Consider the following 27608-nt stretch of genomic DNA (forward strand, 5'->3'; position numbering starts at 1 on the left):
TTGGTCTCATCATAACTCTATTTATAATATAGCATGCAGTATTAATAGCTTCAACCCAGAAATTCCTTGGAAGTCCACTAGCTATGAGCATAGTTCTTGCCATGTCTTCTAGGGTCATGTTCTTCCTTTCAACAACCCCGTTTTGTTGAGGGATTCTTAGAGATGAAAAGTTATGATCCATGTCATTCTCCTTGTAGAATTCATCAAATCTTGAATTTTCGAACTCAGTTCCATGATCTGATCGAATGTGGATAATTTGATTTCCACTTGATTTCTGTACTTTCTTGGCAAAGGACACAAATTCATCAAATGTTTCATCCTTATTTCAATTATTAAAATTAATTGTTTGATTTAATATTTTATTGAAGTTTACTAACGTGTGTATTCGTTTAATAGAAAGAGTTACGAGGCAACATTTGATAGAATTATTGCGGCGCGATAAAAATAGTTTTTTTACGGATTTTGTTTTTATCATAACTTTTGATCCAAAAGTTGAAATAAGTCATATAATATGTCATTGGAAAGATCTTGAAGTGTAAATTCCAACCCACTTAGAATCAGATTGAAATCTTTTGTAGAATAAAAGATATGGCCGAAATAATGGAAGGGTGTTAGTTTTGGATAGAGTTTCGTATTTCTTTCATATCTTTTTCGTTATAGCTCGGAATTGATATTATAATATATCACTGGAAAGATAATTTCAAGGTCTATCCAACCATATAATATTTGGATTAAAAATATGAGGCACGAAAATAATATCTGAACATATTTCATTTCGATTGGAACAAGGACTTTCAAAAAGAGAAGTTTTATTCAATTTCAAACTCTTTGATCTTTATCTTTCAAAAAAGGATAAATTAAGATCTTTTAAAAACTTTATAGAAGCTTCTAATTAATCCTAATTTATTTAAGAATATAATTAATATTAATGGATCCTCCACATGATCATTGGGTCGCACATAAAATCCGATTTAGGCCCAGTTTCGTATTTTGGCCATAACTTCCTCATTATTCATCAAAATTGGGCTTATAGTATATCGTTGGAAATCTCTTTTCAAGCCCCATCCAACTAAAAAATTATTGGACCCTTATTATGGACCAAACTAAACTGGAATGGACATTTTTTATAAATATGGTACGAAAAGAAATATTTTCGAAATACAAAATGAACTATTTTTTATTAAAAACATTTTTATAAAATAAAGGAATTCACGAGACTCTTTCACATTTCACCTTGTTCAATAATCAATGACGTGAAATGTATTCATTACTGGGTTTGGTTTTTGGGGAGACACAATCAGGTGTTTACAATACTATTTTTTTTTAATTTTTTTTATACAAGTATATACTTTATCATTTTCTCAACCCCTTTTACCCCAACCCGCTCCTTTATACACCGTAGATGAATCTCTCTCCTCCTTTAAAACCCTAGGTTGCTTCCAGTATGGGTGAACATGGTTTGGTTTGGTGCGGTTTGTGTTCAAACCAAACCAAACCACAAAATACGGTTTGGTCAATTTTTCAAACCAAACCAAACCATATTAGTATTGAAACCAAACCAAACCAAACCGTAATAATACGGTTTGGTTTACGGTTTATGATGAGATTACATTTTTTTCTAAAAAATGTCAAATAATACTTCATTAATTTATAATAAAGTTTAAATAATTAGCCCAAACCAATTAAATTGTACTACAAAGTTACAATAAAAATAACAATCCACTAATCAAGTGCTAACACATAATAAAAATAATACATAACAATCATAAATTCATAATACATTTGTCAAAAAATAAATATTCATATGAAGTATTACATTATTATAGTAATTAATAATAGAGTAGTATTGAACATATAGTTTTTATCTATTTTTCATGTATTTTATTTTTTTTAATATATATGATAATTAAATTTTTTTAATTTAAAAATTATATTAATATTAAAATACGGTTTATTGGTTTACGGTTTGGTTTGGTTTATAATTTTTGCAAAACCAAACCAAACCATAAACCATATTTACAAAAAAATCGAAACCAAACCGTAATTTTATAAACCGTAAACCAAACCAAACCGCTAAAATACGGTTTGGTCTAGTTTGGTTACGGTCCGGACCAAACTGTGTACAGCCCTAGCTTCCGGCCTCCAATCCTTCCCTTGATACTCTCTCTTTATTGATTCAAGTAATGCAACCACCTCTAACCTTTGAACTTCCATTACTCACACTCCTTCACCCATTCTCTCTCCTCATCTAAGCCTCGCCAACAACTCCACCACATACATCCCTCATCACCGCTTGTCGCCCGACGACAACGTCTGCAATCGCTTGTCATTCCCCCACTCCGAACACTCGGTACTCTCTCTTTGGGTTCAAAGGTTTGTCTCTTTCTCCCCTCTTCATCTTTTCTTTCTGTATAATTATTTTGCCAATTGTGGGTAATTTTTCCTGAATTTTGTTTTTGTAATTTATTTGGTGAATTGTTATGAGTCTGGTTTGATTGTTTCATCAAATCTTCATCTATTGTTTCAACAAATCTTCATCTATCGCATCAAGTTATCTTGTCGTTTACAATCTTTAAATTAGATAAAAAATACATCTGAAAATCACAATAGATTACTAGATCTCCTCTTGAAAAAGGTTCTTTAAAACTAACAAACGAAAGAGTATATTGAAATTGAAAGTTAGATCTCATTTCACAATTTATTTCATTTATCTCATTAGTTAAAGAGGATTAATTTCAGGGAATTTGTTTTAATTTTTTTTAGAAAAAATTTCTGTTCATTATGCTTTTCCTTTCATTCTTCGCAGGTTGTTGATGATTTTATCAATTCAATTGGGGTAAGGTAGTTTTTTCAGGGTACTCCGTCATTTAAATTTTGGGTTTTTGAATTTGCTTTTAAAATTCTGGATTTTTATTTTTTTATTTTCTATGGTGGAGGTAGTTGTTATCCACAATTTTTTTTTGGGTTAAGCTTATTATTATATGTTAATTGCAGCTTATTATCATATGGATCATATGGATCCTACACGAATGAGCTGTTGAAGTTCACGATGACAAAGCATTTTATAGGATTAAAGGGTTTTTTTATATATGTAATTAGGGATTTTGTATAATTTTGTACTCTATACCATGTGTACGATATTACATGTAAATAAATCAATTACGAGTAATTTTTTGATGAAATGTAATAATTTTAATTTACGATTTAAAAATCAAACCAAATAAGCTAATTTTTTTATTTCTAAATGACACCCAGAGACCCGTGAAGTTAGATAAGCGGTCTCTCTTTTCCAAAAATAGAGACCGTCTAAGTTCAATAGGCGGTCTCTCTTTTCTTAATAAAGAGACTACCTAACATCAATAATTGGTCTTAGTTTTCTCATTCTAGAGACCGCCTTTCAACAATAGGCGGTCTTAGTTTTTCATTCTAGAGACCGCTTTCATCAAAGCAATCTTTTTGCCAAAGAGACCACTTAGCAAGAGACCGCCTCTAAAGCAGTCTCTTTGGCCTTTTTGGACGAGTCTCTTTGGCTTATTTTGTAGTAGTGCATATATTGTTCTCACTTTTCTCTTTATCAACTTCATCATCTCTACATTCCCACTTCTGGTGGGAATGTGAATTTGTGAAATGACCTCCACGACCTCTACTATATCCACGTCCATGTCTACGACCCCGGCCGCGCCATTGGCGACGACTACGACCTCTACCTCAACCACTACTGCTGGAATGGTCTTTGTGTTTAGTTTTTTTCCCGTTATGGGTTGTCACAATCGCTTTAGGGAAATGGAGTAGGGTTAATAGGACGTGATTCATGATTTTTCATTAACAGCTCGTTATTTTGCTTAGCCACAAGAAGACAAGATATTAATTCAGAATATTTTTGAAAACCTTTTTCTCTATATTGTGTCTGCATGACAATATTATTTGTATGGCAATGGAATATGTCTTTTCAAGCATTTTTACGTCAGAGTTATTTTCTCCACGCACATAATTTCATTTTAGAAGTTATTTTAAACATAGTTGAATTATATTCACTAACAGAATTAAAATCTTGCAATCTCAAATTCAACCATTCATAACGAACTCTGGGGAGTATCACTGTTTTTTGGTGGTCATACCTTACCTTTAGATTACTCCAAAGGATTTGCGGGTCTTTTACAGTTAAACAATCTCATTGAGGTGATGGCAAAGGAATATCATGGTCTTTGTTTTATCTTGAGGTGTTGCCTCATTAGCCTTTTTTATTGTTTCACCAAGCCCTTTAGCATCTAGGTGTATTTCAGCATCTAACACCCTTGATAAATAATTCTTGCCAGTAATATCAAGGTCCACAAATTCAAGTTTGGCAAGGTTCGACATTTTTCACTATACAAAATAACAAGACAAGATTAAATAGCATCTAATGAACATATACTATATGTAAACAATAATACTACTGTTAATGAATTAATCACATATGAAGAGGCTATCATGAGTTATACAATTCTTAACAAATTTACGAGCCATTTTTAGTAGTCTAAGCAAAATAGTCATCAAACTAAAATCATATAATCCGAATTATTAGAAAAGAAAAATAATCATGAAACGAAGATTAAATACTTAAACACCCAAAGTCATGAAAAATAGTCGTTAATTCCTATGCGGTATAACGAGAGTAGATACTATACCAAAAACTTTATCAAAGACAATGACATCATGATATAAAACAATTCCTAGCATCATATGATACAAAGCAAACATTACACTAATGTTTTGTATATATAATAAAAGGGGCTCGTAAGATTTGTTATAAAATTTTAACATTAACTTATTAATTTGTCAAGTTATAATTTCATAATATATTACAATATTGCTTTGGGGCTCGTAACAATATTGACATACAATATAAGGAATATAACATGATCAGTATACAAAATAGTTGGAGAGTACCTTTGTACTTTGGTGGCTAGTATACTTACGGAGTAAGATCCGTCTGATCAACGTAATAGCTTTGATTAGAGTATGGTGCTGATAATGTATTATAAAATAAGGAAAAATAGAGAATTTAATAGAAAGAGATATAGATGATAATTGTAATGTCCTTCTCATTTCAATAGACCATGATATATAAACATGATGAGCATAAAGTAACTTTTATGGACAAATTAAGGTTCCATTTAAATGGGGGTTATAAAGAAGATAATGGCAAATGGGGGTTACAAGGAGGTTACAATGGGTGGCATTATACTAAGGGTGTTACAAGCCATAATGATTGTCCACAATAAACATATTTTATAACAAAGACATTAAATTTGTCTCAATGTTCTTTTATTTATTTGTAATTTATTTTCCGGGTCCATGCACATAGTATACCCGCCTCTACTATACTATTTTCATCCTAAATAATTTTCAACTTCCTCCGTTTCTTTTTAGTTGACACGTTTCTTTAGTCACATTTGTCAACGCATAAATTCAACTATTAATATCTTTAATTACCGATAAGCAAAAATTATGAAAAGTTGATATTTTGAAAATATATATTGTGATAAATCAAACAAGATCCCACGTGACTATATTTTTCATTACGTATAAAGCACAAAATACGGTCAAAGATAAATATGTGAATAGTGCTAAAGTCAAAAGTGTCAACTAATAAAATACGGAGATAGTATATTTTATATTTGGAGTGAAGTAACTACCTTTTTTAATGGAATATTTTGCTCGCATTTTTTCTCACATTTTCTTTATACGGCAACTTCAATTCTTATCATTTTCTTATCTTTTCTTTATAGAACTAGGATCTAGAAAGAAGAAAAAAAAATTGCAAATTTTGGTTTTTTTTTTTTTATTTTGTTTTGTTTTTATTTAATATACTAGGTTAAATCACGTGTAATGCACGGATGTTGTATAATTATAATAAAAATATAATTATTTAAAAAAAAATTAAATCGATTAACCCGGTATTAAAATGCATTAAATATATATTAAAACAATAAAAATATAAGAGAAAAAAATCTTTAAATATGTAATAGTGATAATGTGCAAGTTGATATCTTAGGAGGGGTAATTTAGATTATATATAAAACAAAACCAATAAAGGATAGCATACGCGGGATACATTATATATAATACTCGTAAAAAGATTGAGCCAATATGACAACTAAATTAAAAAGGATGGAGAATCCTAGCTCTTTTTATTGACATATCAAAACATAAAGTAAGAAAGTGTTAGGAAGTTACCCCCATATGAAAGGTTCAGGAAAGTATTGTAGGAAACTAATTAAGCCAAAAAGCATTAAATTCATGAAGGAAGACTTTTCAATGGCTATTAAAATTGTAGCCATTGTAACTACTTTTAATCTCAATCATTTAAATATTAAAGATTAATCTTGCCCATTTATATATTTGACTTTTACATTAAAATAAAATTACATAATTTCAAAAACTACTTTATTTTAGAAGAAAGGAAAAAAACTGGTAAAAACAACTGCTTTTTGTTGCTGCCATTGATGCTGTGATGCACGTTCCAAGTATCCAACTTTCAACCTTCAACTTAATTCTCCATTAACTAGATATGGAGATTAAAGTAAAACTGAATAATCAATGGAAAATTCACAATTAAACTTGAAAAAAGGAATCTAGTTTTATGCATTGGTTAGTTGTATACGTACATGGATAGGATTGTATAACCAAAATAATTATTCCAAAATCAATTTAATTATACAAATCCTAATTACTCTCCGTAACTCCCCCTTATTCTTGTACTAATTGAAAGATCAAAAGACGCTAATCCCCAATTCAGAATCTCTCATCGAAATTCGGCTACAAACCTCACAAATTTTGCTTTCGATTGTTTGTACAATGTAGCAAAATTTCCCCAAAACTCCCCCAATTTTTTCATGATTATCTCTCTGAATTTCTCCCAAAAGCCAGGATCATGTTAAGTGGATTCTTTGGTTATTAATACTTTGCAAAACTTTATCATGGAAGTTTTCGTATTGATTTATTTTGTAGAGGGATGATGAGAAACTGTTAAAGGAAATTTATTTTTTTGGATATTATTATGGTCAACTTAAATCAACGGTCCTAATTCACATAATGATAATCTTTGGTGTAGATTTTGTTTTTATAATGACTACAATTTTATTGTAGTCATTGCAAAACTGTCCAGTGAAACTATTGTCCATTTTTATTTTCTCAAGTCGCAACTTGCTACTCTTACAAGGAGGTTAATGATGCCCATTAAATACCAACATTGGCAACTGGCCGCGTAATGGACTTGTATAGATATGGTGGGCTGAGGTACGTATTCATTGGATATTTTTGTGTTACACGAGTGTTGACTCTAAGTTTTGATGATGACTCGAAAAAACCTAAATAAACGTATAACAGTTTTACTTGTTGTCCATGTTGACTTTAATGACAGGAACTAAGTCTATGCTACGAAGTTTTGGAGAAAGAGTGAAGCATGAAACAAGACCTAAAATCAACCTATGAAGATAAGAAGAAGTAATGAAGATAATTAAAAGTTGAGTTCCTTGAGTGAGGAACTGAAGCTCCAGAGTCGAAGCTTCATAGAGTGTTCGAGAAGTCTATCTTGTAAGAAATTTATGGACCTAAATACAATAATAATGTATGTGGACTATATGGTGATGATTGTCTATATACGTTGTCATGTAGTTTAGCCCAAAATTCAAGTGATCTATTAAAGTAATTATTATTATTGGGCTTGTTACGTCTTTTATAGAGTATGGGTTTAGTTTTATGTGTAGAGACAGTTGGGCCTTTTCTAATGAATGATGGGCGGATTAGGGAAAGGGGTCTATATATAAATAGACATCTAGGGTTATGGTCCCTAGTAATACATACAATAGACTCTCAGTTATATCCCATCAATAGAGAGAAACCCTAGAGTGTGTATCTACTAGAAGACGCATAATTAAGAAGGGGTTTGATCAATTGACATAGAATCAGGTAAACTTCCGCAATTATGTTTTACCGATTAATTTGATATGAAGATTAAGTATATTGTAGGAATTAATCCTAACATGTGGTATCATGAGCCTCCTTCATATTAGATTAGTCGAGTTTTATGATTCGATTATTCAATCGCATGAGTTTAATAATTTGACTGTTCTACGCTTGTTATTCGGTTAAATTCTGAACATATTGTTTGATTGTATTATTTGCTCCACTACGATTGAATATGGTTTCGTTTTGACTAATTCGTCTTATATGAAATATAATTTTGGTTTGTAGATCGGTATTACTGCCATGGTTTATCGAGCGTGAAAGTTGTTTAATTATTTTGCGATCCTCGGTTTCTTCGGCTATTTTGTCTCATATGCTTATTGATTTTGTTTTATGCTATTTACTTTTTATCATGGCAATATGTTTTGATTATACTGATCCTTCCATGATTCATTATTGATTTACGTTGTAGAATCATATTGTATTCTTGAATTGGATGCTAACATATACGGCAGTTTCTTAATCTGATCATTAAGCATGTATTAATCAAGAGTAATATAAAGGCATGATTAATATGTACATGTATTAGGGATTAAATCAGATTTTTTGTATTTGACAATTGGGTAAAATTAATATTGTGTCTCATATTTTGGGTTTATTAATTGAAACAATATGTTACCAAAGTAACCCCTTTTGTGTAGATTAATTTATTTGAAATATTGAGATATGTGTGTGTTTGATTTTCATGCGATTAATAGTCGGCCCAAAGGAAGGCTATTATTTGACCGGAAATTAAACATGCTTGTGGTGATAGATATGTAACAATTATAAGGTTTTCCCTGTGAATGTTGAGTCGGTCCAAAGAAAGGCTTAATATTTGACAGGATTTTATTGTTAATATTTGATTACTACACCAAGAGGACCACTTACAAGTTAATTTTTCTGTCTAAAGACTAAAAAATTAATGTTGTGCAAGGTCTCTTGCGATGGGATATGTTGTCAATATTTTAATCTGATTATTAAAGTTGAATTTTGGAATCAATTGTGAGCTTGTTTTGTTTGTTTGTGTTCTTTTCAGTGAATACTTTTGCTAATGTGATATCTGCCAACATTAATACTATACCCATGCTTGATGGGACAAACTTTAAGACTTGGAAAGAAAACGTTATGATCGTTCTTGGTTGCATGGATCTAGACCTTGCTCTTCGGGTTGAGCGTCCTGCTGCTCTTACGGATTCTAGTTCCTCTATTGAAAAGGGGAATATGGAGAAGTGGGAACGCTCAAATCGCATGTGTCTTATGATCATGAAACATGCAATTCCGGAATCATTCAGGGGCACTATGTCCGAAGAGGATAATGCCAAATCGTTCCTTACAGAACTTGAAAAACGTTTTGCTAAAAACGAAAAGGCGGAAATAAGCACTCTCTTGAGTAGTATTGTTTCCCAAAAGTATAAAGGAACAGGGAACATAAGGGAGTACATTATGGAAATGTCTCATATTGCTTCAAAATTAAAGGCACTAAAGTTAGAGCTGTCTGATGACTTGCTCGTGCATTTGGTTTTGATATATCTTCCTAAACAGTTCAGTCAGTTTAAGGTCAGTTATAACTGTCAAAAGGAGAAATGGACTCTAAATGAGCTCATTTCTCATTGTGTTCAAGAGGAAGAGAGATTAAAGCAAGAAAAGACAAAAAGTGCTCACTTGGCATCTTCCTCTAAGGATGGCAAGAAAAGGAAGAAGGGTAAGGATGCGGTTTCGCAACCACAAAAGAAGCGACATAAGGAAAAGAAGGCTGAAACAAAAGCATCTGGATGCTTCTTCTGTGGTGGGATGACTCACAAGAAGAAACAATGCACTAAGTACCACGCATGGCGTGCGAAAAAGGGTATGTTTCTTTCTTTTGTCTGTTCTGAGGTTAATTTAATTTCGGTACCTAAACACACTTGGTGGCTAGATTCTGGTGCTACTACTCACATAAGTGTGTCCATGTAGGGTTGCCTGAATTGCCGAAAACTAAGTGATGGTGAAAGATACATCTATGTGGGTGATGGCAAGGCAATTGAAGTTGAAGCTATAGGCACTTTTAAGTTGTCATTAAAGATTAGATATTATTTGGATTTAAAAGAGACTTTTGTTGTACCGTCTTTTAGGCGGAATTTAATTTCTGTTTCTACATTGGACAAATCTGGTTATTTTGTTCTTTTGGAAACAACAAAGTTAGTCTTTTTTATAATTCAAAGTTAGTTGGATCTGGTTCTTTATCTGGATTTGACAACCTATATTTGTTGGATACTATTGCTTCATCTAATGAAAGTTTGCATGTCAGTTCTAGTGGTACCAAAGAAAATTAGCAAATGAGAATTCTTCATCACTTTGGCACAAACGTTTAGGACATATTTCTAAACAAAGAATTCAAAGACTTGTGTCAGATGGAATTCTTGATTCCCTTGATTTTTCAGATTTTGATGTATGTATTAATTGTATCAAAGGGAAACAAACAGACAAAAGGAAATTAGGAGCCGAACGAGCTTCAGATGTCTTAGAACTAATACATACGGACATTTGTGAACCATTTCCTATAGCTTCTTGGAATGGTCAACAATATTTTATTACGTTCATAGATGACTATTCTCGTTATGGCTACCTATATTTGATTCATGAGAAATCCCAAGCATTGGATGTGTTCAAATCTTATAAAGATGAAGTTGAAAATCAACTTGGGAAAACAATTAAGAAAGTCAGATCTGACCGTGGTGGTGAATACTATGGAAAAAATGACGGATCTGGTGAACAACGTCTAGGGCCATTTGCTAAATTCCTAGAGGAATGTGGAATTGTCCTTCAATACACCATGCCAGGATCACCTTAAATGAATGGTGTGGCTGAGAGGCGCAATAAAACATTACAGGAGATGGTAAGGAGTATGGTTAGTCACTCTACCTTACCAGAATCCCTCTGGGGAGAGGCAATTAAGACCGCAAATTATATTCTCAATAGAGTACCAACTAAGGCAGCTTCTAAAACCCCTTATGAACTATTGTAATACCCCGTATTTTTATGTATTTTTATAAAGTATTTAAGTATTAATAAAATGTATTGTTAAGGGCTCAAGTATTTTAATTAAATATTTTAAAGGGTTAAAGTATTTTAAATATAAGGTTTTATAAAAGTAAAATATATTTTGGGTCAAACGTTTATTAATTATTGGGCAATGTAAATTATTCCTACATACTTTTATTAGAATAACCCATTCCAAAACCCATAACTTAAGCCCACATCTTTATAAGCCCAAATTTAACCCTACACTCTCTACTCTATAAATACACCATGAATCCCCAAAAATTTTCCACACAAAAAGGTTAGTCTTATTTTCTTTCTCCTTTGTTTTATTAATTTGTGTAATTATAATTATTGATTTATGGGTTTTGATTTTATTGTTTGAAATTAATTTATTTAGTATCAAATTGTATTTTGATGATTAAACTTTATAATTTCAGTTTTTATAAATGTCATAATTTTCAGATTTTGTAAATTTTATAACCTAGGGTTTTTAATTATTGAAAATCACGATTTTAGGGTTTTTGCGAACAATTGATTTAGGGCTTTTATAGTAATGATGTTTGAAATTTTGGTGATTATAACTACGGATTAGTTTAACTTAATTCCAGATTATTTTGAACACGTAAATTCGTGTTTTAATTTTTAGATTTCTGTTCGTTAATATTAATCCCGTTTTAATCCCGATCAGGTTCTGAACTCATCCGATTTTGATAAAAAAAAAGTAGTGTTTTCCATGTGGAAACAACGCTTTAAGAAAGACTGACTACCTTAGTTAGTGAGCACCACCCTCTCGTGGCCAAATTAAACCTCTAAATATGATTTTCGGGCAGTTTTTGATTTTTAACGAAGTTTTTTTTATGATTTAAATAAATTTTATCCTTGAGTTTAAAGGATAAGAGATAATTTAATGTTTTTATGGATAATTTAAGTATAAAGATATATTTTCATGAAGTTTTAAAGGGTTTTTGATTAGTTTAAAATGCTGGAATTTTATTTAAAGTAGTATAATTGTGATTTTAATGAAAGGGTGTGATTACCCATTAAAAAGGAGTTTAATTAGGAGTTTTTAAATAATTTTCAGATTTTTTTTAAGTAGTCTAAAGTAAATTTAAGTTACTGGAAATTGTGTATACAAGGAGAATTAATATAGTATTATTGTCCCTTTATGTAGGAGACTTGATTCGGGAATTGTTGTAATCGGCTACTTTAAGGGCTTATTTGAGGTACATTCGCGTACTTAGCATAATTATGTTGATGTAGTAGCATGCTAAATGTGTTTGATTGATTACAAGTAATATCATGTTAGGTTTGGAATGGAAATTATGATTTGGATGTTATTGGTGATTGGATTATGAAGCATGATTTATTGGTGATGGATTGTTGAATGGAAAATAATAGCTTGAAATATTATTTATGAACCACATATTTATTTATGACATGATAGAGAGCACGTTTAATTAAACTAAATGTTTAATTTGGTTTGGAATATTGAAAAGGAATTTTATTATGGTTCATATAATTTTTATTGATGCTATAAGTATGAGGAAAGAGCTATATAAGTGTCCATGTACACGAGGAATAAATTGTATGTTGGTGCCTTAGTGCACTTAAGGTGTTTTTAACACCGAGGGATAGGATTTGTGGAGCTTTATGCGTTTAAGGTGTCATTGGCACCGAGATAGAATTAAAAAGGGTTCAACATTAAATATTATGTGGTCACTAATTATTCAACAATTAAATTGATATATTTGATTGTTTGAATAATTATTGTTGAATGAATGATTATGGTTTGAGAGTCATCACCGAGTTTAATAATCGGTAAATAACGTAAAGTGAAAGAGATTGCGCACCAAAACTCTTGGAACGTATATACCTTGAGTATGAACATATGGGGGGAGTTATGTGACTTTATATTTGATCATAACTTCTACTGGAGTACAGGACGTTGTACATTCCTTTTATTATTATTATGCGCAGGAATTCCGCCACCTATGTGTGGTTTTTGATGCTGGCACAGTTAGCTCCCGTGTCAGTAACCTCAATTTATTTAGGGGAGGTTAGTGGGAAACCCGTTCGATGCGTAATCAACGCTAAATAAATTATTTAGTGTCTAGTGAGAACTTTTATTGAATGTTGTATGCTTGAAAAACAGGTGCAACAAGGTAAGTCGTGTGTTGATAGGGAATTGTATGCTAGTGTGTTAATTATGCTTATGTACTCAGCTTTGCTGATTGTGTGTTTTGTGTGTTATTGGCCTTGTCTTTATCATGGCCCTATGATGACGCATTTTTAATGGAGAGTAGTGGAAATAGGTAGAGATAAGCTTTTCAGGTGATGAAGCATTTTCATGAATGGGCATGAGTGAAGAGCGAATCATGCTAGTTTCTATAAGTATATGATGTGTTTATTGCTTTATTTATTTATGACTTGATTATTATGCGTGACTAACGAAAAGGGTTTTGAGTTCAGTTTTGGTTTTAATAAGGGCCTATAATGGTTCCAAGTTGTAGGTTGATTTTATTTTACTTCGTTTGACTTTGGGTTGACTTGTTTTGAAAGGTTTTGAAATTAGTCTTCCGCTGTGTGTCTTTGATAGTTGCCTTAGCCGTTTTCACGGTGGCGGTAATGTCTTAGATATTCCTATTTAAAGTTTTAAACAGGGCAAAATAGGTATTTTAAAAGAAAGGAATTTCTAGGGTGTTAAACAGGGCAAAACAGGTATTTTAAAAGAAAGGAATTTCTAGGGTGTTACAACTATGGACTGGTAAGAAACCCAGTATAAAACATCTACACATTTGGGGTTATCCAGCTGAGGCAAGACCTTATAGGCCAAATGAAAAGAAACTGGACTTTACAACTGTCAGTTGTTACTTTGTTAGGTACACTGAAAGGTCTAAGGGGTATAAATTTTATAATCCCACAACTAGATCAATTTTTGAGATGGAAAATGCTAGATTTTTTAAAGATGTTGAGTTTGGAGGGTAAGATAAGGTTAAAGAGTTTATTTTCGAAGAGGAACAAGTTTCTCTTCCTTCAGTTGTTATCAATCATGATCAGACATTAATTCCAGGCATGATTGAAGGTACAACTCAAGAAACTCAAAATGATTCCCCTATTCAAAATCAACAGGATATTCATAATGAAAAAACTCGACAACTTCAAGAACCAGTGCCATTAAGGAGATCCACTAGAGAAAGAAGAAGTGCAATTTCAGATGACTACATTGTTTTTCTCCAAGAACAGGAGGATAACAATGAAATTAGCGAAGAATTTGTTGCACTACTTCAAGAACAAGAGTTAGATAATGAAATGGTGGATGATGATCCAATCACCGTTCGCCAATCCATTGAAGGCCCTAACTCTCAAGAGTGGATTGATGCCATGAATGAGGAAATTAAGTCCATGATGGACAATGACGTTTGGGACCTTGTTTCATTGCCAGAAAGTATGAAACCCATTGGTTGTAAATGGATTTTTAAGACCAAAAGGGATTCAAATGGCAATGTGATAAGGCGTAAGGCTCATCTTGTCGCTAAGGGCTATACTCAAAAGGAAGGCATTGATTATAAGGAGACTTATTCACCGGTTTCTTCTAAAGACTCCTTTAGGATTATGATGGCACTTGTAGCATATTATGATCTTGAGTTACATCAGATGGATGTTAAGACATCATTTCTCAATGGTGACATTGAGGAAACCATCTATATGCAGCAACCAGAAAAATTTGTTTCGGGAGATTCAAAGAAAATGGTTTGCAAATTAAAGAAATCCATCTATGGACTCAAACAAGCTTCTCGTCAATGGTACTTTAAGTTTTATCAAGTTGTTATGTCTCATGGTTTTGAGACAAATGCAGTTGATGATTGTGTGTACCATAAGTTTAGTGGGAGTAAGCATGTTTTCCTGGTTTTATATGTTGATGACATATTGCTTGCCAGCAACGATATATGCTATTTGCACGAAACCAAGAGATTTCTATCAAACCACTTTGAGATGAAAGATCTTAAGGACGCCTCTTTTGTGTTAGGGATACAAATCCATCGAGATCATCATCTAGGCATCTTGGATTGTAACAAAAGGGCTATATCGAGAAAGTTTTGAAAAGGTTTGGCATGCAAGACTGTAAACCAGGTGATACTCCTGTGGCCAAGGGAGACAAGTTCAATCTCACTCAATGCCCAAAGAATGACTTTGAGAATAAAGAAATGAAGAAGATCCCTTATGCATCAGCTGTAGGGAGCCTTATGTATGCTCAAGTTTGTACCCGTCCAAATATTGCATACATTGTTGGAATGTTGGCAGATACCTAAGCAATCCAGGACTTGATCATTGGAAAGCAGTAAAGAGGGTTATGTGGTATTTGCAGAGAACAAAGGATTACATGCTCACTTACAGAAGGTCAAATCAACTTGAGATCGTTGGATACACTGATTCTGACTTTGCTGGATGTCAAGATAGCCAGAAATCCACATCTGGCTACATCTTTGTCGTAGCTAGAGGAGCTATCTCTTGGAAAAGTGTTAAACAGACTCTTACAGCTACTTCCACCATGGAAGCAGAATTCATAGCTTGTTATGAGGCATCTAACCATGCATTATGGTTAAGGAATTTTGTCACAGGTCTACGCATAGTGAATGGTATTGATAGACCACTCAAATTGCTATGTGAGCAGTATTGTATGCCAACAATAACAAAAGCTGGTCAAAATCAAAGCATATTGATGTCAAGTTTAGAGCTGTGAAGGAAAGAGTGGAGAGTAAACAATTGTCCTTAGAGCATATTAGCACAAACTCCATGATTGCGGATCCGCTTACTAAGGGTTTACCACCCAAAGTATTTCATGAGCACACTGCTCGTATGGGTGTCATGCCACCTAAGGATATATAGTTTCAGTAGGAGTTTGTTATCTTATTGCTTGTATGACATAAACACGTTTTGAATATTGAGGTTTTAAGTATTTCTGCAGAAATAAAGTATTCAGTTTGGCTTACTCTTCTATTAGATCATATCATGATCTTGCTAAACTTTAAAGTGGACCGGTTGGAAATAGACATTTTGGATCACATTTTGTTATTTCCATGCTACACACCTATACTTGATTCATGTCGTTGATTGTGTTAACATTGTGGCCATTGATGGGTCTAGTTATGTTAATTGTAACTTAGATTGCTTTGACTCTGTGTTAATACAATTGATGGACCGAATTGTTTAAAGACGTTTGAAAATGATAGTATTCTTAGCTCATAAAGTTATAAAGTATAATGCAATCATCAAGAATCACAAACATGTAATTGTATTTGGTCCAAGTGGGAGATTGTAAGAAATTTATGGACCTAAATACAATAATAATGTATGTGGACTATACGGTGATGATTGTCTATATACGCTGTCATGTACTTTAGCCCAAAATTCAAGTGATCCATTAAAGTAATTATTATAATTGGGCTTGTTACGTCTTTTATAGAGTATGGGTCTAGTTTTATGTGTAGAGACCGTTGGGCCTTTTCTAATGCATGATGGGCGGATTAGGGAAGGGGGTTTATATATAAATAGACATCTAGGGTTATGGTCCCTAGTAGTACATACAATAGACTCTCAGTTATATCCCATCAATAGAGAGAAACCCTAGAGTGTGTATCTACTAGAAGACGCATAATCAAGAAGGGGTTTGATCAATTGACATGGAATCAGGTACGCTTCCGCAATTATGTTTTACCGATTAATTTGATATGAAGATTAAGTATATTGTAGGAATTAATCCTAACATATCTTATTTGTTATGTATTTTAGGCTTCTTATGTTTATGCTAAGTACTTTGATAATTTATAGGAATTAAGTAGATTTTATTTTTATATGATAAATTTTATTTTCCGTATCTTTACTTAGGTATTTTATCCTTGAAATAATTTTAGAAAAATATCTTTTTGATAAAATATCTTATTTTGGTTAAAAGATTTTATGTTGATTTGTTAAGCTTTATATTTCGGATGAATCTGTAAGATTTTTTTTTGGCTTTCGCCTAAATTATTTTGGTTAAAATATCTTATCTTGACTTCCGCCTAAAATTTTCGGATCTCCCTAGGTGGATCCAAATTTTTTTTTATTTAATTTAAATTAATTACAATACATGATTATTAAATTACTTTTTTTTTTTTTTTTACTGTGGTTGTTATTATGTTTTGATAATATGAGTAATTAGTAATAATGTTATTATTATTTTGTAATTAGTATTAATGTTTTTATTGTAGTTATTATTAGTAGTATTATTGTTGTTATTGTTAATATTATTAATGTTTTTTTTTAATTAATTAAATTTATTAACTTAGTCTTCTTATTAGTATTACAAGCTTAGAGGCGCACGCAATGCATGCACTATTCCTTTTGCCTTTTATTTACTTGACTCTTTTTTCTCTTTATCTCGTAAAAATGTCTATACTTAATTTTTATTTGTTTTTGAGACAAAAGTTTATTTATTACTTATTGACATACATAAATGACATTGTTCCAATACCTTTTTTTTTTTTTTTACTTGTACATTAATTTTCTCTTTTTGACCCATAACTCACTATCTACATGGGCACTCTATGTATGTGGAAAAAATTACCTCTTTACCCATTCACTATAATAAAGAAAGATAGTCATCTTTTCCTTTCATACAATAAGTACTACATTAATTGAATTGAATTAAACTGTATAAAGCTAAAATAATTTATTAATACTTTTTGTGTATTACACATTACAAATTACAATACTAACAAAATCTAAATTAAATTTGCCAAAACAACACACGTACATGGCTACATCACTAAACTTTATCCTGAATTATATCTATGACAACTCAATTTTACAACTATATTGTAGCATACATATTTGATGAACTTGCTTGGTTATCTTACAACTTTAAATTACAAACAAATTATGAAAAAAAAAAGTTCAAAATTACCCAAAAGACGTCAAATGTAACTTCTTATACGAAGTACAATGGAAATATAGGGTCTACTTTAAAAAAATATATAATATAAGTTCCACTTTAATTTGAATAATGCAACAAAAAAATAACGATTAAAATGGGACAACAAACTCAAATCATCCAAAAAAAAAGAGTGTAAATTAACCAAGATTTGCATAAGATGATTTACCTTTGTGAAGATAATGCCACTTATATATATATATATATATATATATATATATAAAAGTAATCTTCCAATATATTATACTTGATGATGTAATCGTCAAACAATAAGCAATCCCTACAAATTCAACCAATATCATAATAATCAATTTCATGAAGATAATTAAATTAGCATAAAAAAAAATAGATGACTCCTCCAGAGAGTAGATAATTATTACTTGACTGAAACATGGCAAATGGCATTTCTTTTTATATTCGTAAGTTCTATACCTGAAATTCAAGGTAGGTTAAAGCTCAACCATGTATTATTCACATACATATCCATGTGATTGACTGAACATCTACATGTCCCTAAAGCGCATGAAACTGTTCTATCAATCAATCTTCGCATGAAACTGTTCTATCAATCAATCTTACATGCTAGTTCAGTTATTGCATTTATGTCCAACTTAATAATTTCGAACTAAGAACTTATAAATAATTTAGGAAAAATTGCAAATAATAATACAATCTTTGGCCCATTATTTATTAATAATACAACCTTTAGATTATACCTTAATATTACAACCTTTGGAGGTGTTTATTTTAAACAAGCAAAAACCTGTGGGTAACCTGTTTTTACAGGTTACCTTAACACGTGTCATCGTTTTATTGGTTTTGTCAATTTAATTTGATTTTTAAAATTTATTTAATGCTTATTAATTTATAAAAGAAATAAAATAATTTCATAAAAAAAAGGAATAAAATAATAAAAAAAATTATTTATTATTATTATATAAAAAAAATGAAAAAATAAAAAAAAATCCACCACCCTGCCACCACCTTCCCACCATCCAGCCACCATTCCCACTCCCCCTCCCCTGCACGTAACTCCCCTCCCCCCAGCCCAGAACCGTCCGGCCGGCGTCCAACTCACCCACCGCCGGCCGACCTACCCCTGTTACCCCGACCAGTCCGAAACACCCACATACCCCACCCACAAACTGCAGCCAACCTTCTCCTTAACGAGTAGCAGCCCCGATTCGACCCTTTCCCAACCACCGCAGCCAACCTTCACCACCAAAAACTCCCACAAATCGCAGCCAACGATTCTCAACCAACCTTCACTTTCACGAACAGCAATTCCCAATTGTCGCACCAACAATAAAAGCCATGATTTACCACCCAAAAAAAATCAATCAATTCCTCTCTCTAATCAAAATCGATCAGAAAACAACCAAAATATCAAACAATTAAATCTTGAAATAAACTTCAAGATCATCAAAAAAAAAAAAAAAAAAATTAAACACAATTTTTTGTTTGGGTTTGGTTCGCTTGCTGGGGTGGCGCAATAGGGGAAGGGGGAAACGGAGAGGGTGGGTCGGCCGGCGGTGGGGAAGTTAGACGCCGGCCGATCGGCACCGAGGAGGGCTGGTGTGGGGAAAGGGGAAAGAAGGTGGCTGCACTGAGGGAAAATGGCTGCTGGGCTTTTTTTTTCAATTTGTTAAAAAATAATCAAAATTAATGACTTAATTGAAGGGGGTAATTAAAATTAAAAATGTAGAATTATTTATTTTGAAAAAAATTTAATATTTAAACCAATTGCATGACGACACATGTAATAAGTAACCGGTTTAACAGGATACAAGTTTTTTGTCCTGTTTAAAATTGAGACCCCTTAAAGCTTGTAATATTCATGTATAATCCAAAGGTTATATTATTTTAAAAAAAAAGGGCCAAAAATTGTATTATTATATGCAATTTTTCCAATAATTTATGAATTCAGTTCACTTATGGGGTTTCATTTACCAAATCATGTATTTGATAATTCCATCAAATTCACAATTCTTTCTGGACATTTTATTTAGTATCAAATCCCAATAGGACAAAAATTATATGTGTTCAAAGTGCAAATACCCAACATGTTCTTACTTTTTCACACTTATTCTTTAGTTTATGTTTACATCATATGGGCAATTTTGTATTTTTATCTCTCTCTCTCGGGCACCAAAATTATTGTGTCCAACCTATATGGTGCACTAATAAAAAAAATAGAGGAAATATTAAACATAAAATGCAAGTCCATGTATTACTGTAATACCCGAGATTTTAAAACATGATTTATTATACTATAATCTATATTATAAGCGTAATTAAATTTTAATTTCTATTTTGCCAACAACGAATGTTTTAGTCTTAATTTTATTTTGAGATTATATTATTTTGAGTTACGAAGAAAAGTATTTATGATTCTAAAATTATTTATTCCAGGTCAAATGATTTTTCCTGAAATGTTTAAAGATTTGTATCAAAATTTATATTTTTATCCGAAAGAGTTAAATGACCGCTCACCACAAGAGAGGTAACCCACCTCTTGTTTCTCCATATCCCTCACGGTTAAGAAATTGATGATACAAAGTCTAATTTTGCTTCTTTATATAATTGGTTGCTCATAACCCCATGATTATCAGAATAGCAATTTGATTTTATCATCCTTTCCTTAATGTTTCATTCAACTAGGAAACAAAACCCACCTCCTATGTTTGTATTTTGGCTTCACGGTTAAGAATTGAGAAAAATGAACAAAGTCAGAATTTGCTTCTTTCCTTCAATTGTTTCACTAATCTTTACATCCTTTAACAAGTTTATGTTTACCAATCCACATGACAAACTCTATCATTCTTCTTCTTTTAAATTCTAGCAATAATACTCCATAGATATAATTCGTCACCACCTTTACCGTCTCTTGCTCGAGGCAACCAAGTTAACGGCTCCTCCTCCCTCCTTGAGCTTGCTCTTATGAAAACCCAAAGTAAGTTACTCTTTCTGCTAGTAAATATGGGTATAAGTTTGATTTAATTTTGGGAAAACAACTCTTATTTCCTAAACATATCATTATGGTAGTATTTGCTTTTAAATAGTCATACTATCATTACTTACGTGGTAATAATACTCGTATCTCAAAGTAAAATTTAACAATAATAAATCAACCTTTGTCCCATTCTCCGAAAATGGATCAATTTTTAAATCTGCCCAAAATAAACCAAAGTTTGTATTTTTTTCTCCCGAAATGAACTCAAATGACTGGTGACTCGTACAATCGGTCATTTTTTTTTAATTTTCCTTTATTTTTTTTAATTAAAAACCCTTTTAATTATCTTTTTCAAATTAACAAAATGATTAAAAAAATAATTAAAAAAAAACCCACTCTTCCCTCACCCCACTGCCAGCCACCCCCTCCTTCACCTCTCCTCCTTTTCCGGCCACCACTTCCCCTCCCCCTTGACCTTCCATTTTCGACCATTTACAAAATCACCACCCTCTTACTTACCCCAACCACAAAAGCACCAACCCAAGCCACTGTACCCCCACAATGGCCACAAATCCACCAACCCACCCACATGAGCCACACCACAAAACCACCAATTGACGCACACCATGAAGATATGAAACTCACCACCGTATCGACGTACCGTCTAGCCCATCTTCATCCCAAAAGAGTGAGCTAATGTGACGGATTTAAGGCGAATCTTTGTTGATGAAGAGTTCGATTAGTGTTTGTGAGATTGGTGGTGGAGTTGCGGGAGGAAGAGATGTAGCAGCAGTGGTGTGGGCTGGTGGGTGGCGATTGTTGTTGAGGTGAGACAGGGGTTGCGGGTCTTGGCGGTTGTAGGTGTGGGTTGCTGTGTGTGGCAGGTGGAGATTGTGGTTGTTGGTAATTGATGGTGTTTTGGTGGCGAGAGGTGGTGAAGATTAAATTAAGGTATGGGTATAGCCGGCGCCGGCGACCGGGGGAGGGGTGGGCGTCGGCCGGCCTTGGGGGCAGGGGTCAGGCTTTGAGTGGGTGGTAGTGGGGTGGCTGGCATGTGGAAGGGTGTTTGGCTTTTTTTTTTTTTTTTTTTTTTTTTTTTAGTTTTGACCAATGAGTTAATGACACGTGGATTTGTACCTAGTATTAATGACACATGGATTTGTACCTAGTATAACAGGTAAGGTGACCTGTTGGGTTTATTTTGGGAGAAAAAATACAAACTTTGGTCTATTTTGAGAAGATTTAAAGGTTGGTCCATTTTAAGAGAATAGGGAAAAGGTTGATTTGATATTGTTAAATTTTCCTATCTCAAATGAATTTTGCTATTATTGTTTTACTCATTTTTAATTAATACTTGTTTTTATATTTGTCCGCTTTTGCTATTAATTAATAGAAGTTATTTTTCTATTTATATATGTAAAAAGGATTATTAGTGATAATACTTGTTTTTACTCATATTGAAGTAGTATGCTTATTTTCCTTTTATTAGAAGCTACGAAATGTATATTTCTAGAAATAAGTTTTGGCAATATGCTAAATAATATCTAAGCTAAGGAGGTATATGGTTTTAATCTTTTTCTACTAGTATGAATAGTAGTAGTATCTATTTCATGAATAGTGCTCCTTTTACTCTGAATTATGTAACACTTGTTTTATTCTCTGAAAATAAGTCTATATTTGTTTTTATCAAAGGTTTGAATTAATAAGATACTATAAAGTATTTATTATTATCATTGGGTATGATCGAATGAATCATGACAATGAAGAATTAATGATGGAGGTTATTGACGGTTCGGATGATGATTATTGGAGATTAAGTGAGATGATTAAAGATGATTGAATGAGGTAACTTTTATGTCTAGCAAATGTGTTCAGTCCCGTATGAGTAATCATTATGTCTAGCAATTATGTCTAGTCATGTATGTGTAACCATTATGTCTAGCAATTGTGTTCAGTCCCGTTTATGTAACTTTTATGTCTAGCAAATGTGTTCAGTCCCGTATGAGTAATCATTATGTCTAGCAATTATATCTAGTCCTGTATGTGTAACCATTATGTCTAGCAATTGTGTTTAGTCCCGTTTATGCAACTATTATGTTTAGCAATTGTGTTTAGTCCCATATGTGTGATAATTATGTCTGGTTATTATGAGTGCACATGTGTCACTTTAATGGCCTGTTATTGTATCACATGTATGCCTGTATGATATGTTTGGCATGTTATGATTTAAAAGCATGGTATTTGCAAATGACATGACATGATCTTTTATATCTTTGTATAAATGACTTGCGAGATGATAAACATGTTTATTGATGTATTTCAGTTTTATGATATATATATAGAAATGGGATCATGTGAGAACCAAGTCCTATAATAGGAACTAGGAACTCATCCAGACCGTTGATCACTCTCAATCCAACGGCTCATGCTTCACCCGTCTTTTTCATTTTCATTAAGGTTATTTTCGTAGTTTCGTCTATTGAATGACCTCCCTTCTTTTCAGGCGCCGCTTCATTTTCTTTCTCTCTCTTTGCTTATGCATTTTCTCTCTCTACCTCCGAATTCTCTCGAATGCTATTTTCTTTGATCTACATTCTTCGCTTGTGCGAATTTATTTGTCCAATCCTGCGATTTAGATCTTCAATTACTTCGTATTCTTCGATCTTTTCCATTCATTGAGGTAATTTTCTTGTGTTTCTGATTATATTTCTATTTTCGTTTATTTTGATTTCATTGTTTTTCTCATTACGAGTTTTTCCGATTTAGGGTTTTTTATTGTAATTTTTATCAATTGTTACTTATTAATTGTTCTCTGATTTATTCTACACAATTTAGTGTTTGATTTAGGCCTTTATTTTTACGATTTAGGGTTTTTATTGTAATTTTTATCAATTGTTACTTATTAATTGTTCTCTGATTTATTCTATACAATCTAGTGTTTGATTTAGGCCTTTATTTTTACGATTTAGGGTTTTTATTGTAATTTTTATCAATTGTTACTTATTAATTGTTCTCTGATTTATTCTATACAATTTAGTGTTTCATTTATGCTGTTTTCATTGTTAGAATTGGTCAATTGAAGCACTCCTTCATTGTTTTGGTCGTATGCAATTGTAGTCTCTTCTAACTATTTAGTGCCTTGGGTAGCTTCAATTCTTTGCTAAAAATTAGATGTTGTCATTAATTTCAGAGTAGTAAGTTTCTGTCACTTATATTAGCTTATGTGATAACTAAAACCAAACTTTTGAGCTTATATAATTTACTTTTAAGCTTATATTATTTACTTTTGAGCTTATGTGATAATTTTGGTGTTTGTCATTAATTTTGAATATAAATATCAGAAAGGTTAGTTGTTGTGTTTTTTTTGGTGCATTAATTTGTTGATGATGATATTTACTTTTGTGCTTATCTTATTTACTTTTTGTGTTGATAATGATTAAATTTTGCATTTTGTTGTGTGGTGTTGATGTTATGGTTGCCCCCTAGAGAGTTATTGTTTGGTAGTAGCAACAAGGGTTCTGCAGATTTTTGTTGTGGCCTTGGGTGTTATGTGAATGGTGTGGCTCTTTGTAGTCAGGGAGCGGGGTTATGGTGCTGACTGGATGTTGTTGAGTGGTGTGGCTCTTTGTGGTCAAGGAGCAGGGTTGTGGTGTGTTGATGGCTTGATTGGGTGTCTAATTTTGGGTTTTGTGATAGGTGAATTACTAGAAGTTGGTGAACCTAATTACAACTTAAAATTTAATTTTGGGTATGTATGTATCTATATACTAATTTGATTATAGTTGCTTTTAGAATGGGGTTTAGAGTAAGAGCTTGGAGTTGCTTTGTACTGTAACAGAACTTGTACAAAAATATATGGTGCTGAATAGATTTTTTATAAGGCATGTAGCTTGTTATATAGCCGATTTTTTCTAAAAAAAACCTTTCAATTGACTTGTACAAATTTGAGTTTAGCCAACTTAAAACTGACTTGGCAGACAGATTTGATAGTTCACTAATAACTGATGTTGATTTATTTATACATTGATCAGCATTTTGCACACATTACTTCCATTTTATTGATTTACTTTTGTTGCGTTTATGTTGTTAATTTGGTTTTTTATTGTTATTTACTTTTTGTATTATTCTATTTACTTTAAACTGAAATGCCTTTACTTTGATCTCATGCTATTCTTTGGGGTTTGATCTCATGCGTTTTGAATATGTATTTTGGTATGATAGTATATTCTTATAGCCAAGGCTGCTGCTGTTGCAGCTGCTTCCCTGCCAAGGCTGTTGCTGTTGCTGCTGCAGCTGCTTCCCTGCCATGGCATGCTGCTGAAGCTGCTGCCTAACATGGCTTGCTGCTGCTATGCGAACCTCCTCCCCTAAGCCAGAGCGAACCTCCTCTTAAACCCTTGTAAGATAGCAATTTGTGCCTCCTCTCCCCTAAGCTAACCTATGAACAATTGTCTGAATCTACATCATAATGATTTGCCTAATCCCTATCCTCCCTAAGATGCATCTTCTGGTTGTTCCAGCATATTCTAGCTGATTGTATCACATTTTTGTAACGCTTAATATCTAGTGGCCCCTTGATTATATTAGTGTAAAATGGCACTCTTATGGCCCATATTACCCTTATGCCTTGTTGTTCCATGGTGCTAATATCCCTCATAGTTGCCTTTTTGCAACTATGCAGTTGTTTGCTCCTTCATTTCTGCTATTGATTTTTAGCATATTTGCTTGAAAATCTGGCTTTAAATTCTCATGTAAGGCTTACATTGTAAAATACTAAAATCCCCAATTGTTGTATGTATACTCAATATAATTTTTTATTCACTTTTAAGATTTTGTTATTTACTTTTGAGACTTTATTATTTACTTTTGAGTTATATTTTTTTACTTTGATTGTTTAATATACACTAGTCTACTAGCTCAATAGGTAGAGCATTGTGCACAAAAGATGTGGGTTCGATTCCCACGTAGGTTTATTTATTATATAAATTATTTTTCATTTACTCTATGCTTGAGATTTACTTTTCAGTTTTTCTATTTACTTTTGATACAATTTGATTTACTTTGTGTTATTTTTAATTTACTTTTAAGGGTAAATAATATTCCCAACTAGCATATTGAAAGTCAATACTTTTTTCTGCATCATTTGTTTCCAAGCTATACTAGAGAAAAATGAGATGATAATTTTTTTTTTTTTTTTTTTTTGATGATCAAGAAAATAAAACAGTTACAATGCCTTCCTTGCTGTTGTAGCAAGTAGGTGGGCTTCCTGTACTTTATATCTACTAACCTTCCTTAAAATAAAGTGTATAAGAGTATTAATTTTTTGCTTGATTTCCTGTAATACGTGTTTTACTTCCCTTCTACCTCTTCTCTCTTCAATGAATGCGATTATCAGCTCTTTTGAGTCTGTTAACATGGTCACTGATCTTCCTGCTAGAACCGGGCTTTGTAAGGCCATCAGTGTTGCTTCCGCTTCTGCTTGTGTTGGTGATGTTGCAAGGATCGGGGCCTTCCCTCTGTCAAATACCACACCTCTTTCCTTGATTACCCATCCTGCTGCTCTACATGACTTGTGTGATTAAGTCTCATTTTCTTTCCAGGCTCCGTCAATGAGAATAATGATGTCCTCATTATATGCACCTCCATCTGAGCTCCAACATGGGTTAGTCTTGGCATCATCCATTGTAGCATTGATATTAGCATCTTCAGAGCTTTTTGCAAATAAGTAGTGGAGTTAACCCACCTGGTAACCCACTGGTTTGCAAGTGACAGAATGTTAGCCGGTTCAACGGCTTGGTTTTTAAAAATAACGTTGTTTCTAGTGAGCCATAGGCTCCATAGAATGCAAATGAACTGAATGACAGTACTATCTGCCATAATGCTATTTGAGAAGAAAAAGGTCAGGTAGTTCATTATCCATATTTCGATCTTCAACTCCTTTCCATTTTCTGCATTAATCCTCAGTGAGTTGCACTTCCAAACTCTTCTTTTCGGGTTTAATGTTGATAAAATACCTCCGAAGGAAATTAATTTTTTGCACACCTTAAAGCTAACTTGATTTACTTTTTAGTTATTTCTATTTACTTTTGAGGTATTTTAAATAACTTTAGAGTGTTTTATATTTACTTGTACACATAACCTTTGTAGGAATCAAACCTACACCTCTATGCATCCGCATAGTGCTCTACCACTTAAGCTAATAGGTTTACTTTAAAGTTTGTTTATTCACATTAATTTATTATTTATTTACTTTAAGAGATTACTTAGGGCTTGTTTGGCATTATTTTTGGTTTTCAGTTTTCTGTTTTTTTGAAAACTAAAAACCAAAAACAGGAAACAAGAAAAAGGTGTTTCCACTTTTCTGTTGTCAGTTTTCAAAATTATCATGATTTTAATTAGTTTAAATAATTTTTGATTCATTATTTGACATATATAATATACTTTTAAAAAACAAAAAACCAAAAAACAGAAAACCACAGTGATGCCAAACGAACCCTTAGATTATGATTATGTTATGGAGTTTAACAGTTGCTAGTGATTAGAATACTACCGTCAAGCACAAAACTATCATGCATGTTTAGAATACTACCGTCAACCAACCCCTAAAAAATACGAATACTCTGGCAATGTTGTAGACCATTCCATACGAATTCTCTTTAAAGGAGCTTGCAA

At 32.4% G+C, this 27608-nt stretch overlaps 2 long non-coding RNA genes and 1 pseudogene across 3 annotated transcripts; all 3 read left to right on the forward strand.

The window, feature by feature from the left end:
* Positions 1–2172: 2172 nt before the first annotated feature.
* Positions 2173–3182, forward strand: LOC145576317 (uncharacterized). The gene is made up of 3 exons (XR_014098357.1): positions 2173–2373; positions 2807–2836; positions 2995–3182. It is a non-coding gene; the product is annotated as an uncharacterized LOC145576317 (long non-coding RNA).
* Positions 3183–15125: 11943 nt separating this feature from the next.
* On the forward strand, positions 15126–15900 carry LOC145575228 (secreted RxLR effector protein 161 pseudogene; annotated as a pseudogene).
* A 4693-nt stretch (positions 15901–20593) lies between these two features.
* Positions 20594–25774, forward strand: LOC145576318 (uncharacterized). 2 transcript variants are annotated; one of them, XR_014098359.1, is made up of 2 exons: positions 20594–20936; positions 25158–25774. It is a non-coding gene; the product is annotated as an uncharacterized LOC145576318 (long non-coding RNA). The 2 variants fall into 2 exon arrangements; XR_014098358.1 differs by having other exon boundaries at positions 25192–25774.
* The last annotated feature ends 1834 nt before the right edge of the window (positions 25775–27608 follow it).

This window comes from Chenopodium album, chromosome 13 (assembly GCF_948465745.1).
Source record: "Chenopodium album chromosome 13, dcCheAlbu1.1, whole genome shotgun sequence".
Taxonomy (NCBI): domain Eukaryota; kingdom Viridiplantae; phylum Streptophyta; class Magnoliopsida; order Caryophyllales; family Amaranthaceae; genus Chenopodium; species Chenopodium album.